This window comes from Humulus lupulus, chromosome 2 (assembly GCF_963169125.1).
Source record: "Humulus lupulus chromosome 2, drHumLupu1.1, whole genome shotgun sequence".
NCBI classification, from domain to species: domain Eukaryota; kingdom Viridiplantae; phylum Streptophyta; class Magnoliopsida; order Rosales; family Cannabaceae; genus Humulus; species Humulus lupulus.
Window position 1 is genome coordinate 158,831,641 of NC_084794.1, and position 15,378 is coordinate 158,847,018.

Below are 15,378 nucleotides of genomic sequence, written 5' to 3' on the forward strand. Positions count from 1 at the left end.
GTTTCCGTTGGTGCGTGCAGATCTTCGGAGCGACATCTTCACCAAAAGTTCTAACAGTCGAGAACTTGTTAGAACTTACCCTAATAGGCTCTAAGGCAAAAACTTATTCTAAAACAAACATATCTCGGACCTATTTATTATGACTTCTTATGAAAAATTATATAGGTCTTTATTTATTATTAGAGTGGGTTTCTATACTTAGAAAAACAAGTTATCTTTATTTTCTAAGTGTGTTTCTAATCATCCTATATAACTTAATTCTCAGGCTCGAAACTTATCTTTGTTCCAAAGTTAACCATATTGAGGGAGGGCTGGGATCAGTAAAATCGTTCCCACTACTAAGGCCCCCTAACTCTCAATAAAGAAACTTGGTTCATTGATTTGTATCCACCCTCACTGAACTTAGTCATTATTTATTTTATTTATTACTTATTATGATTGCGAAAATAGAATCAAACTCATACATGATAAAATAACATGAAATTAATTTGGAAAAAATAATTTTCACTTATTACAATCATAAAATAAAGAAATAAACAAAACAAACAATGAAAAACTAGCTATTCTAAAAATCGGGATCTTCTACATCCGATCCTTCATCTAGCATATCATCATCTATCTCCTTATAATCATCGTTGTCTTGAGCCTCAAAATTTCCTCGGGGAAGATTCAAGAAGATCCTATGTTGTTGCTCATTAGTGAATTGAAACTCTAAGTCATAGGTGAACTTAAGTATGAGAGAATAATATCTTAGGGCTGCTTGTAAGTCATCATCATTATTTATATTCTCCCATATTTCTTCTAAAGTTAAAATTGCTGAAGGAAAATCTTTTAAAAGCCTAATTACTAGGACATATTGTTCTGCAGCTCTCATCATAATTTGCTTAGACTCTTGTAGTTGACCTATCTCTTTGTGGAACAAGATCAATCTTCGAGTGATCTTTTCTATTGCTCCTACGGTGTTTCTTGGCTCCCTTATTCTTTTTAAGGCCTTAATGGCTCGAATATCTTGGTAGGTTAAGGCTCCGTTCATTCTTAACTGAAATACAAACACTAAAGTTGTTAGCTATACACATAGACAAAGTAACTTGTAACTTGTAACTTAAACACTTACTTGGCGGTCCGATTCGGAGCTTTGAGCATGTGTATCGAGGAGAACTTCATGCGAAGGAACCGTTTTCTCTGATACCAACTGTAATGACCCACTAATCTAGACTATTTGGACCATTAACGAAACTATACATAAAATCCTTAAAAGAACTTACATTTGCGAAAATACCATAATTTATTGAATAACTTGCAAAATAAGAGTTATTTACAAAGTAAATACCAAAACGGATATGGGATCCCATTGTCTTTAAAACAAAAACATAATTTAAAATAATAAAACATTACATAATTAGTGCGGAAAATACATATAAAAAGACATAAAACCGAAACTACATCCTCGAATCGATTAACGCTCGGCCCCTTGACTCCATTCATCATCGATACACATCCTCTAAGCGTCACGAATCTTACCGCCTCTAAAGCTTATTTTCCTGCACATAAAACAGAAAGGAATGAGCCTAATGCCCAGCAAGGAAAATCTAACACAAAGTCATATACATAATTTCATAAGAAAACATAAAGACTTAACATAACACATATAACATACACTTATTATAATGGCCATTATTACTTGGGGTCCCATAGACTAAACAAGCATATGCCCATGGGATTAGTGGGGTCCTACTAGCTAAGTAGGTCATATGCCCATAACCCATTTGGGGTCTTGTTAGCCATATGGGTCATATGCCCAAGCCTACAAACATACACATATACATATCATAACACATTAATAACATAAAACATATAGATAACATAAGCACATAACATATTAATTCTAGCCTATTTTCCTTACCAAAGTTACCGGGATTATGGACTGAGTTGGGACTTTTGGAACACTCCTAAAACCATAAGAAAGAGTGAGTCTAAGAAAGGAGATGAAACAAAGAGAATAGGAAGACTAAACCATTAAAAGAAAATATGCTTACCACAACTTAAGTACTTAAGAACTTGGATTCCCTAACCAAAATAAGAATGAGGTTAGGAAATTGAGTAGAAAACTAAGAGAAAGGAAACATAATACAGAAAGGAACTAGAGTTTTGGTTACCTCAAAGATTTGCAAGATCAATCTAACCTCCACCGAAATACTATAGAACTCACTTCCCAAAGTGTTTGATAAGCTTATGATGTTTAAGCTTATAGTTTTTCCCCAAACCAGGTGTTTACACACTCACACTCACTTAACACTAGCAGCTTCTGAACTTAGAGCAAATGGTGAATAATGGCTGGGTACTAGGTCCTATTTATAGAGTTTGGGAATGAAAATATCTTGATTTTACTTGAATAAAAATAATGGCTTTTTAGGTGAAAATCATTTGAATAATCGTTCAGCAGAGGCTGAAGACTCGTTCAGAAGATGCTGGACTGTTGAAGGAGTTTGAATGGCTGAAAGGAAAAGAATTCAAATGTATTTGAAAACATGCTGGTGGAGGCGATATATCGCCCCCTATAGGCGATATATCGCCTGGACCTTTGTTCCCGAGGCGACCGTGCATCGATTCGTGTTTTCCGTATCTACGTGCTGTGATATATCGCCCCCTATAGCTGCGATATATCGGCATACGCTGAATATTTAAACACGAATTTACACATTTTTAGCTAAGTTTGAATGGAGTAAACAGCCTTGACTAAGCCCTCAACGTACTCAAAGCTGCTGACTGACCCTATAACATTCAAACTTTACCCTTATTTAATTTAATCCTCAAAAATACTTAATCCTTAATTACCATTCATAACATGTGCTTAAAATCCTATTGGTTGATATCTAAACCTTATAATATAACAAATACTATCATTAATATCAGTCATATAATCAAACCTTAGGTTATACTTAATATTCTTAAACTATAGGTTAAACTTAGAAAATCTATAAGTACTACTATGAGTGTCCAAATAATTCCCGGTCTGAACCAAAAATCCATAGTAACAAAGATAACACTAAACATACTATAATACTACTAAACAATTAGCTAAGTAAAGTTCTTGGACTCTACACAATGCTCCTAACTGAATCAACGAACCTAGTCTAAAATATAAATGTCTCTTTATATATATATATATATTTATGGAGACTTGAACTCCTTACTGTTCACAAACACATACTCATCCATCCACCCAAGACCTCTTTGAGCTAGCCTCAAGTGACCATTAAGTCTAAAATAATAAAGTTACTCATTTTCTTGTTCATGAAATGACTATACTATAGATTTCGTTATTCAATTGAAAGTTATATTTTGGGATTGATGCTTGAGCAAAGAAAATAGGGAAAACTAATTGAGATTGGAACAAATGAAATCCTATAAACATTATATATTTTAGTTTCTTTTTAAGTATAAATATAATATCATTAACTTTCATATATGTAGTATAATATATTCCGAGTTGTGCGATAGAGAGATATCACACTTTTTTGGTTTAATTGAGCCATCGTGGTCATCGAGAATTGGGACAAATTTGGATAATTGGGCTGAAATTATCTTAGAGCGTATATGGGTCAAACTTTGTTAATGCCATACCATTTCTTGTAAGTAAAATTTTCATTTAATATTAATTTTACTTGTACCTTCTGATGTTTATTTTAATAACTTTTTTTTAAATGCAGACATCACTGGATGTTAGTGATCATTGATCCAGATGACCATGCATGTTACTATCTTGGTCCGCTTAGAAAATCTCCTTCAAATGATTTGAAGAACCTTATGAATAGGTAATACATTTGAAACTCATTTTAAAATATAATATGGTTATTTGATATGGAAATAAAAAATTAATATGCTCTTCATATTGATGTATATATAGTGTATTTTCACACATTAAGCGAAAGACAGGAAGGAATGAAAAAAATTACAAGTGGAAAATAGTCAATTGCCCTCGTCAAACATCGTCAGTAGAGTGCGACTTTTATATCATAAGGATGATGAATGACTATTGCTTGAAAGAGACACCCATGCGATGGCTAACTAGTAATGTAAGTATATTTATTATTATTGAACAACAATTCTATTGAATTTAACTTCTGACTTAGTTTTTTTATTTTGTGTTTTGTTGTGTGGTGGGAAGAATACATATTACACTTGGCGAAATTAATGAAACTCGAAATGAATGGGCAACCAAGCTTCTTGAGCGGATGAGTCATAACTAGAGTAACTTTTGAAATCAGAATTAAAAAATATACTAATTGTAGTTTTTAGTTAGCACTTACATAGTTATTCCAACTGTATATTTTGATCTTGTAATTTTTAGATTTGGAACATACTGAGTTCTATTGATTTTGTCTGCCTATTGATTCTGTCTGATCTATGTTGTAATTACACAGGAAATTATGAATGAATATAATGGTTAAAAATAGAGAAATGAAAAAGTTCTCTTATTCTACATGGGACGTCGGTCTCAGTAAAACTATCGTCTTATGTATTGCAGGAGATGACGCTTAAGTAGGAACTGTCGTTTCATTTACTGCAATGGATGACGCTTGCATAGAAACTGTCGTCTCATGTACCACAAGAGACAACATTTGTATAGGAATCATCGTCTCATGTACGACAAGAGATGACCCTTTATTTAAACCGTCGTTACATGATTTACATGGCATGACATTGCATGGGACGACGGTATTAGAACCGACGTATGAGAGTCCATATGACGATTTAAAACCATTGTCCCATGTCAATTTTGTAGTAGTGGCCCTTATGACCTATTAGTAATTTTGGGTCATTACAACTATCCTGTAACGCCCTGGGCAGCCAAGACCGTTACACTGTGTATTTATAAAGGTGCAAGAATTGCTAATCAATTCATTTAGTTGAAAACGTGTTACTGAAACCAATAATGAACTAGGGTTAAAAGGGTTTGGTCACAAAAGATACCATTCGTTTAAATAAGCATTTCAAACATGGGATCCCAAAAGAAAATAGAGTTAAAAAGGACAGTTTACAAAATTCCAAGGTATATACAACTGCTAGCCACTCTAAGGGAAAAACATACATGTAAGGTTCTCCCGTTCTTGTCCATCCCACGACCGTGGCGGCCGGGCAGCTGACTATGTACATTCCGCCTCTAGAGCTCTCCAAGTCAGGGATGATCAAGCTTACCCTTGCCTTTACTTGCACCACGTAGCACCCGTGAGCCAAGGCCCAACAAGAAAACATAACATCATAGCACAAACAATAATAATAACCAAATAACTCTTTAAGCATGTTCATATATACTTAACAGTCCATATTAATTACATAATCAATATACATAACCAGGATATCCACAAACTAATACTCACATATTCAGCATGACATACTCATCTGTTAACAATAATAACTAAATCACATAACAATCAGGGTCGAAGCCCTTAAGTCGCACGCTCTGTTGAACCCACTGACTTCGGTCTGCCTAAACCGAGCTCAGTGAATATTAAGCTGTCCTCAACTACCAGTCGCTAAGCTGCGCCATGTGCGCCAATGTAAACTCCGACACTCTTAGGTCGTTTGTTTAATATTCACATGGCATAATACCACCTTACATAATGCATACAAGAATAGGGAACCCTTAGTCCCGTCATAAACTCACAACCGGGTGCAGTTTTCTTACCTTTAATTCCAAGTGTTCTGATTACGAGAGATGACCCTTGAGCACGATCCGTTTCCCGAGCCCTAGCTTACACCTTCACTGAACAACCAATCCACCAAGAAATTGCTGAGCAAACTCCCAAGTCCTTAGCCTCAATTCAGTCTTCAATTTTAAAACCCAAAAACTCTTAGAACCCAGCCCAAAGCTACATAATTAAATGACCAAGAATGTGATTCAAGACTTACCTCAACTCGTGATTGAATTCCTTAGCTAATATTGAGTTAATCTTCCAAGTTTCAACTCAAACTTCTGGGTTTCCAGCCAAGTTTTCCTTTGGTTTCACTAGCTTCCTTGAGTGAGTGTTTGAGATGATAAGACTGAGCTGAGAGGAAAAAAGAAAAGGTCGGTTTGGCCATGTTCTATTGTTTTTCTTAATTTTGTCTTATCCACCCCTAGTTAATTAAGTTAATCCCAAAGCTCGGGATACCAAAAACGTCCCCGAGGGCAAAATGGTAAACTTCCCCAGTATTTCCTCCTAAGCTTTCTAACCTCAAATATATCTCCAATTATTTATTTCCATAACCCAATAACCCAAATAACCATCTAATACCCAAAATACCCCTTAACTCGCCCCGAGTCAAGTATTGGGTCTCGTTGTGACTTTCCTGCTAACTGGCTCCCTAGGATCGCCCCAAGTCGCATGCTGCAGATATATCCCCATAATAATGTGGTCGTCACAATTATAACATATAATCACATTTATGCCCTCAACGGGCTAAAATTGCAAATATACCCCTTTAAGCTGAACAAGGCCTACATGCATCTTAGACATGCATTTCATATATCCATATAATCATATAAGCATGCTTATCATGGAATCATAAGCCTTAATAGTGATTTTTGGGTCGTTACAACTATCCCCTCCTACTGAGAATTTCGTCCTCGAAATTTACCTGAATAGCTCGGGATACTTCCGCAGCATAGAAACATGGAATACATCATGAACTCCCGACAACGACGGTGGCAAGGTCAACCTGCAAGCCACCTATCCAATCCTTTCTAGAATCTCGAAAGGTCCAACGAATCGAGGGCTCAGCTTGTCCTTTACCCCAAATCTCCTTACCCCACGCAGTGGTGAAACTCACAGAAACACGTGGTCCCCAACCTCGAACTCCACGTCTCTATGCTTGGGACCAGCGTAGCTTTTCTGTCTGCTCTGTGAGGCGAGCATCCTAGCTCAGATCTTCTCAATAGCTTCTTAGTCTTCTGAACCATGTTCGGTCCGAAGTACTTCCTCTCACCCATCTCATCCCAATGAATGGGCGGCCTACACTTCCTTCCATATAACATCTCATATGGAGCCACTTCCAATCGTGGACTGATAATTATTGTTATATGAAAACTCAATCAACGAGAGATACTTACTCCAAGATCCCTCGAAGTCAATCACACACGTCCTAAGCATATCTTCCAACACCTGAATTGTCCTCTCAGACTGTCCATCAGTTTGAGGATGAAAGGTTATGCTAAACTTTAACTGAGCTCCCATGGCTTTCTGCAGAGCACCCCAGAACTTGGAGGTAAAGATAGGGTCCCGATCAGACACAATAGAATTAGGAACCCCATGGAGACGAACGATCTCCCTCACATACAACTCTGCATACTGTTCCACTGTGTAAGTCGACTTCACTAGCAAAAAATGAGCTGACTTGGTGTATCTGTCCACTATCATCCACACCGTGTCATAAAGTCCCACTGTCCTGGATAAACCTCCCACGAAGTCCATTGTAACATCCTCCCATTTTCACTTAGGAATACCCAAAGGCTGAAGCAACCCTGCTGGTCACTGATGCTGACAAGTTAAACACCTGGCCACGTACTCCACTACGTCCTTCTTCATCCCAGGCCACCAATACAATGTCCGTAAATCCTGATACATCTTCGTGGTACCCGGATGAAGCAAGTACAACATAGTATGGAACTCATCTAGTATTTCTCGTCTGATACCTACATTAGCAGGAACACAAATCCACCCCTGATACCGTAGTATACGAACCTCATAAATAGAGTAGTCCTTAGCTACCCCCGCTAAGACATTCTCTCTAACTTCTTGTAATTGCGCATCCACCAATTGACCCTCCTTGATCCGCTCTAGTAAGGTCAACTAAAAAGTAACATTGGCCAATTGGCCCACTACCAGTTCTATCCTTGCCCTGGTCATCTCATCACCCAATTCTCTGGAAATCTGAAATGAACTAAATAACTGCCCTGAGTCCCTCTAGCTCAATGCATCTGCCACTAATCAAGGCCCTTAAGCCTTAATAGTGATTTTTGGGTTGTTACATGTCCATTCCTAATGAGAATTTCGTCCTCGAAATTTACCTGAATAACTCGGGATACCGATCCCGCATGGCTGACTCAAGCTCCCAGGTCGCCTCCTCGACCCTACTATTCCTCCATAACACTTTAACCAGAGGAATCGTCTTATTCCGTAGGACTTTATCCTTTTGATCTAGAATCTAAACCGGTCATTCCTCATAAGACAAATCTGTCTGCAATTCCAAGTCCTCATACTTTAGCACATGTGTCGTATCTAAGACATACTTCCAGAGCATAGAAACATGGAATACGTCATGAACTCCCCACAGCGACAGTGGCAAAGCTAACCTGTAAGCCACCTGTCCGATCCTCTCTAGGATCTCAAAAGGTCCAATGAATCTGGGGCTCAGCTTGCCCTTCTTCTAAATCTCCTCACCCCTTGCAGTGGTGAAACTCAAAGAAACACGTGGTCCCCAATCTGGAACTCCACGTCCCTATGCTTGGGATCAACGTAGATTTTCTGTTTGCTCTGTGAGGTGAGCATCCTAGCTCGGATCTTCTCAATAGCTTCATTTGTCTTTTGAACCATGTCCGGCCCCAAATACCTCCTTTCACCCATCTCATCCCAATGAATGGGTGATCTACATCTCCTCCCATATAACATCTCATAGGGAGCCACCCCAATCGTTGATTGGTAACTATTGTTGTATGAAAACTCAATCAACGGGAGATACTTACTCCACGATCCCTCGAAATCGATCATGCATCCCCTAAGCATATTCTCCAACACCTGGATCGTCCTCTCAGACTGTCCATCAGTCTGAGGATGAAAGGCCGTGCTGAACTTCAACTGAGTCTACATAGCCTTCTGCAAACTACCCCAAAACCTGGAGGTAAAGATAAGATCCTGATCTGACACTATAGACTTAGGAACCCCGTGGAGACGTACGATATGCCTCACATAAAACTCTGCATACTGATCCACTGTGTAAGTCGACTTCACTGGCAGAAAATGAGCTGACTTGGTGTATCTGTCCACTATCTATCACCCATATTGGTTGCTGATGCTCAGCTTTCACCTGCTGACAGGTTAAACATCTGGCCACGTACTCCACCACATCCTTCTTCATCCCGGGCCACCAATATAACGTCCGTAGATTGTGATACATCTTCGTGGTACCCGGATGAAGTGAGTACGACGTTGTATGCGACTCATCCAATATCTCTCATCTGATCCCCACATCAGCTGGGACACAAATCTGCTACTAATACCCTAACAAACCAACCTCAGAAATAGAATAGTCCTTAGGTACTCCCGCTAAGACATTCTCTCCAACCTCCTTTAATTGAGCGTCTACCAACTGACCTTCCTTAATCCGCTCTAGCAGGGTCGACTGCAGAGTAATGTTTGCCAACCGGCCCACCACCAATTCTATCCCTGCTCTTGCCATCTCATTAGCTAACTCTCTCGAAATCTGGGTGAAACTATACAACTGACTCGGGCCCCTCCGGCTCAACGGATCCGCCACTACATTGGCTTTCCCCGAATGGTAAAGAATATCACATTCATAGTTTTTTACTAATTCTGATCAATCTCTCTACCTCATGTTCAGGTCCTTCTATGTGAAGAAGTACTTCAAACTCTTGTGATCGGTGTATATCTCGCACTTCTCCCCATACAGATAGTGTCGCCAAACCTTCAGTGCGAATACCACCGCTACTAACGCCAAATTATGGGCAGGATACCGCTGCTCATACTCCTTCAACTGTCGTGATGCATAAGCATAACTTTCTCATTCTGCATCAATACACAACCCAAACCCAACCTTGACGCATCGCAATAGACTACAAACTTTCCTTCCTATAAAGGAAGACTCAACACAGGTGCAGTAACAAGTCGCCGCTTCAATTCTTGAAAGTTATTCTCACACTTGTCTGACCAAACAATCTTCAAATTCTTCCGTGTCAATTCTGTCATTGCCGCTGCTATCTTTGAGAACCCTTTTCTACAAACCGTCTGTAGTAATCTCTGAGGAAGCTCCGAACCTCTGAGGCGTTCCTTCGCCTCGGCCAATCTCTCACAGCCTCCACCTTAGATGGATCCACATTAATCCCATCTGCACCAACAATATGTCCAAGGAATGTCACTTCTGGTAACCAAAACTCACACTTCTTAAACTTAGCGCACAACTGATGCTCCCTCAACCTTTGTAGAACCTGTCGAAGATGAAACTCGTGCTTTACCTCTGAACTAGAGTACACTAAAATGTCGTCGATGAAGACGATGATGAACTAATCTAAGAAGTCCTCGAACACCCTGTTCATTAGATCCATGAAGGCTACTGGGGCATTGGTCAAACCAAACGACATGACCAGAAACTCATAATGCCCATACCTCGATCGGAAGGCCATCTTTAGTATGTCCTCGTCCTTGATCCTCAGCTGGTGATAACCAGATCAAAGATCAATCTTCAAGAATACCGTCTTTCCCTGCAGCTGATCGAACAAGTCGTCAATCCTTGGTAGAGGATACTTATTCTTGATAGTCTACTTGTTCAATTCCTTGTAGTCTATGAACATCCTCAGAGTCCCATCCTTCTTCTTCAAAAATAAGACTGGAGCACCCCATGGTGAGTAGCTCGGACTGATGAACCCCAAATCCAGAAGTTCTTGTAACTGTATCTTCAATTCCTTCAGTTCTGCTAGTGCCATTCTATATTGTGCCCTCGACATTGGCTCTGTCCCTGGCGCTAACTCGATAACAAACTGAATCTACCTATGTGGTGGCAACCCTGGCAAAATCCTCAGAGAATACATCCAAGAACTCACAAACCAATCTAGTCTCCCTCGGCCTTGTTGGCAAAACCCTAGTGGTATCCACCACACTAGCCAGAAAGCCTATACATTCTCCCTGTAATGAATCTCTGGCTCTCAGTGCTGATATCATGGGTACGCGGGGTACATATACCGCTCCCACAAAGAGAAAATGATCCTCGCCCTCCGGCTCAAAAGTCACCATCTTCTTCCTGCAATCAATAGTAGCTCCGTATCTAACCAACCAATCCATCCCCAAAATCATGTCAAAGTCCTCCATACCCATCTCAATCAAGTCTACCGACAATTCCCTACCATCAACTATCACTGGCAGTGCTCTAATCCACCTCCTAGAAACTACTAGTTCTCCTGTAGGCAATATAGTCCCAAACCCCGCAGTATAATACTCACTAGGTCTACACAGTCTATCAATCACCTTACTAGAAACAAATGAATGTGTAGCACCAGAGTCAATCAATACAGTAAAACGAGAGCCAGCGCTAGAAAGCTGACCTGTCACTATCGAGGGATAAGCGTCGGCCTCTACCTGCGTCAGGGTGAACACTCGAGCTGGAGTGAAGCTGTCCACCTTCCTTGCTTCCCTTTTCTTCACTGTTGGGCAGTCTTTCTTGAGTTGTCCTATCACCTTGCACACATAACAAGCCTTAGCCTGACATTCGCCCGGATAGCGTCTTCTGCACCTCGTGCACTTAGGATAGCTCCTCCATGAGTCTTCACCTCCCTGACGGCCACCCTGAGTACCCCGACCTCTCCTATCAAGACCAGGAGCGGTCGAAGCATCAAGGGTCTTCCTCTTCAAATCACTGGGGCCTCCGCCCCTACCAGACCCAGAGTAGGGAGGCACCGCCCTGCAGCCTTCCCGCCTTACTGCACTCTCCCTCTAGATCTTATTCTTCGCTTCCTCAGCTGTAAGAGCCTTTTCAACAACCTAGGCATAAGTTGTCCCCCCAGGAACTGTTGTAATCCTCACATCTCGGGCTATTATTGCATTAAGCCCTCTGATAAATTTGTCTTGCCTATCTGCATCACTAGGTACAAGATTCGATTTGAACTTTGCAAGTCTGTCGAACTTCCGGGAATATTCTGTAACTGTCATGCTTCCCTGAACCAAGCCCACATATTCAATAACCTTTGCTGTCTTGATGGCAACATTGTAACATTTTTAGCTGAATAAATCCTTGAATCCTTCCCTACTCAATGTAGTAACATCTCTGGTCTGCGATGCCACTTCCCACTAAATGCAGGTATCCTCTCTTAAAATATACGTAGCATAAGCCACTCTATCATGACCCTCTACCCTCATAAAATCCAGAATAGCGGTGACCATACTCATCCACTGTTTAGCCTTTAGTGGATCTAGTCCTCCCTCAAAAGTTGGAGGATGCTGTTTCTTGAACCGCTCATACAACGACTTCTAGATGTTCCCAACCTCTGCTGGCTATACAACTGGTACCACTGCAGGTGGCACAATAGGGGCAGCACTCCCTGACGGAGCCTGTTGTCGCAGAAATTGGATCAACTCATCCTGGCTCTGTAGCCGTGCTTGCATGTCTGCCATGACCTGCTGCCAGTTCTCACGGATTGGCGGAGGGGTCTGGCTCTGGTCATCATCCCTTGTCTCAGACCTACTACCGGTAAGTCATACAGATTGTCTTGGATGCATAACTATCCAAGTTAATCTGCAATCAACTAATCGGCGGTCAGACTATGATGACAGGGTAATAATCCTGTCATAATCCACCATTGGAACTCAATCATTCACAAGCAATCAAAATAGAACACTTTATTCAAATATTCATTCACATACACAGCAATGCTAATAAGCATGCCTCGATATCATCACACAACAGTCAAGGGCCAGGCCCTATCAGTATCTCATGCTTCCTATTAATCATACATATATCATCATTCATGTTCCTTTCTATTCATTTAAGCATATAACATGTATACACAGTTACGAAACCCTGAGTCGAGCTTGTCTTTAGCGGCGAATGTACATGTCAGCCAGTCTTCAGGAACCCTTAAGCAAAGGACGCTCTGATACCAAGTTGTAACGCCCTGGGTAGCCAAGACCATTACACTGTGTGTTTATAAAGGTGAAAGACTTGCTAATCAAGTCATTTAATTTGAAACGTGTTACTAAAACTATAATTGAACTAGGGTTAAAAGAATTTGGTCATAAAAGATGCATTTCATTTAGATAATAAACATTTTGTACATGGGATCCCAAAAGAAATAGAGTTTAAAATAAAGTTTACAAAACTTCCAAGTTATAAACATGTACTGGCCACTCTAAGGGCAAAACAGATATTTAGGCTTCTCCTGTCCTGTACCACTCCTCGGCTGATACGAACCACACCAACATTGTGATGAAACCCGACACCAAATATGGAACAGCCACCAAGAACACACGAGATTGGAATGGAACCGCGACCCAATGCTTAGCCAAGCACGAACCTTGGTATGAGGAAGACGCCACAAACGGGGATGGAATCCGTTTGATAAGTCAGGATGAACGCCACAAGGAATCTCCTTGATAAGTTCAAAAGTTTCTTCAAGAACTCAAGAAGAAATAAACTCACAATTTCATTCAACATAATCTGATTTTTCCAAATGTTTTCAAGGCCTTATATAGCCGAAAATTACATCAATACAAGCCCCTTTGTCTTCCTAAAAACCGAAATATTAAAGACAAGCCTTTTGTCTTCCTAATGAAACCGAAAAATAAAGACAACCCTTTGTCTTCCTAATGAAAACTGAATTTAAAGACAACCCTTTGTCTTCCTAATAAAAACCGAAAATTAAAGACAAAAAGGACTCTTGGACTCACACAAGTCAAGTGTTTGACTTTTCACAAAAAAAAACAAAGACTAAATAAAAAATACAAGATGACAAAACGCAAAAGACTCATCAAGCTCCTAAACTGAGTCTTTTGGCTCGCGCCCTCGTCACCAGACCAACTGGAACTAGACTTGGATCTTTAGTCTTGGTGTCCTCATCATCGGCCATGGCGCCCGATCAGCTAACTATGTAGATTCAGCCTCAAAGCTCTCCTACTCAAACTAGTCCACCTTGCCCTTGCCTCTACCTGCACCACGTAGCACCCGTGAGCCAAGGCCTAGCAAGAAAACTATAATGCATAGTATAAACGATAAACAACAGACAGATATTTCATAAATCATCAATCAGATATACAACAGGTCATACAGCTCACATAAACAATGATATCTGTTGACGGTGAGAACTCGTCAACTAAGTTAGGTTGGAAAGAATTGCAAGATAAAGATTGTCAATAGTAAAGCCTTAGAAATTTTAGTGTAAACTCCAAGAACAAATGCAGAAGAACAATGGTGAAATCAGTTTGTATTCAATATGGTGCACTTGCTACAGTAAATTTTCCAACCCCCTTCCATGTGGAATTAGGGTTTATTATATAGTGGGCTCTAATGGCCCTAGATACACTGTGGTCCAGGGGACCAGGCAGTACATAAGTACACTGTCAGGAGAGTGGTTTCAGAGGTAGTGGTGTTGCAACCAGTACATGGGCAGGTGCCAGGAGGATGTCTCCACCACTTGACCGTACGAATATCAGAGGAGTGGTGCAGGTGGTAGTGGTGTCGACTTTGACACCTGGTTGGGAGCATGTAGACCATGTTCTCTCTCCTTGTGCTCCAACTACTTGTCTAGCATGAGTGCTATGGTCAGGAGTACGGGGTCTTAAAAGCCGTACCCCGTACAAGATTGTACTAGCATGACCTCTCTGAATCATGCTTGAGCTTTCACTCCTAGATGGTGGGATTTCCATTGGTCTCCGTAGGAGATGCCATCTTGAAGGAAAGGGTGCGAGATGCTCTCTCGCGCGGCCCTCATGGCACGGCCGTGGCGAGGCGAGACACGGCCATATCTCGCGAGGCCCTTGGAGGCGTAGCTCCGGAGGTGCTTAGGTGAATGAGACGCGAGGCGAGTGCTTGACGTGCGAGGCGGAGGAGGCCTCGCCTGATGCTTGGCGCGCGAGGCGAAGGTGGCCTCGCCTGATGCTGGGCGCGCGAGGCGGAGGCGGCCTCGACTGATGCTTGGCGCGCGAGTCAGAGGTAGCCTCTCCTGATGCTGGGCGCACGAGGCAGAGGTGGCCTCGCGAGACGCTAGCGTGCGAAGCGAAGGTGGCGTCGCTTGATGCTTGGCGCGCGAGGCGGAGGTGGCCTCGCCTGATGCTGGGCGCGCGAGGCGGAGGTGGCCTCGCGAGACGCTGGCGTGCGAAGCGTTGTGGGCGGCCTCGCCTGATGCTGGCACGCGAAGTGGAAGGACCTCGCGAGGTGCTTAGGGGCGCGAGACCATCTGGGCTGCCGCATCAGAGGCGATAGTGGCTCGGGGTCACCCCAACTCAGCCATATTTTTGGATGTTTTATGTAATGACCCACTAATCTAGACTAATTGGACCATTATCGAAACTATACATAAAAACTTACATTTTACGAAAATACCATAATTTATTGAGTAACTTGAAAATAAGAGTTATTTACAAAGAAACAGAATACTAAGAAGGATTTTGGGATCCC

The 15,378-nt window shown here is 41.3% G+C and overlaps 1 long non-coding RNA gene across 1 annotated transcript; it reads left to right on the forward strand.

Moving 5' to 3' along the window:
* Positions 1-3,679: 3,679 nt before the first annotated feature.
* LOC133816374 (uncharacterized) lies at positions 3,680-4,450 on the forward strand. The gene is made up of 3 exons (XR_009885195.1): positions 3,680-3,815; positions 3,908-4,076; positions 4,169-4,450. It is a non-coding gene; the product is annotated as an uncharacterized LOC133816374 (long non-coding RNA).
* The last annotated feature ends 10,928 nt before the right edge of the window (positions 4,451-15,378 follow it).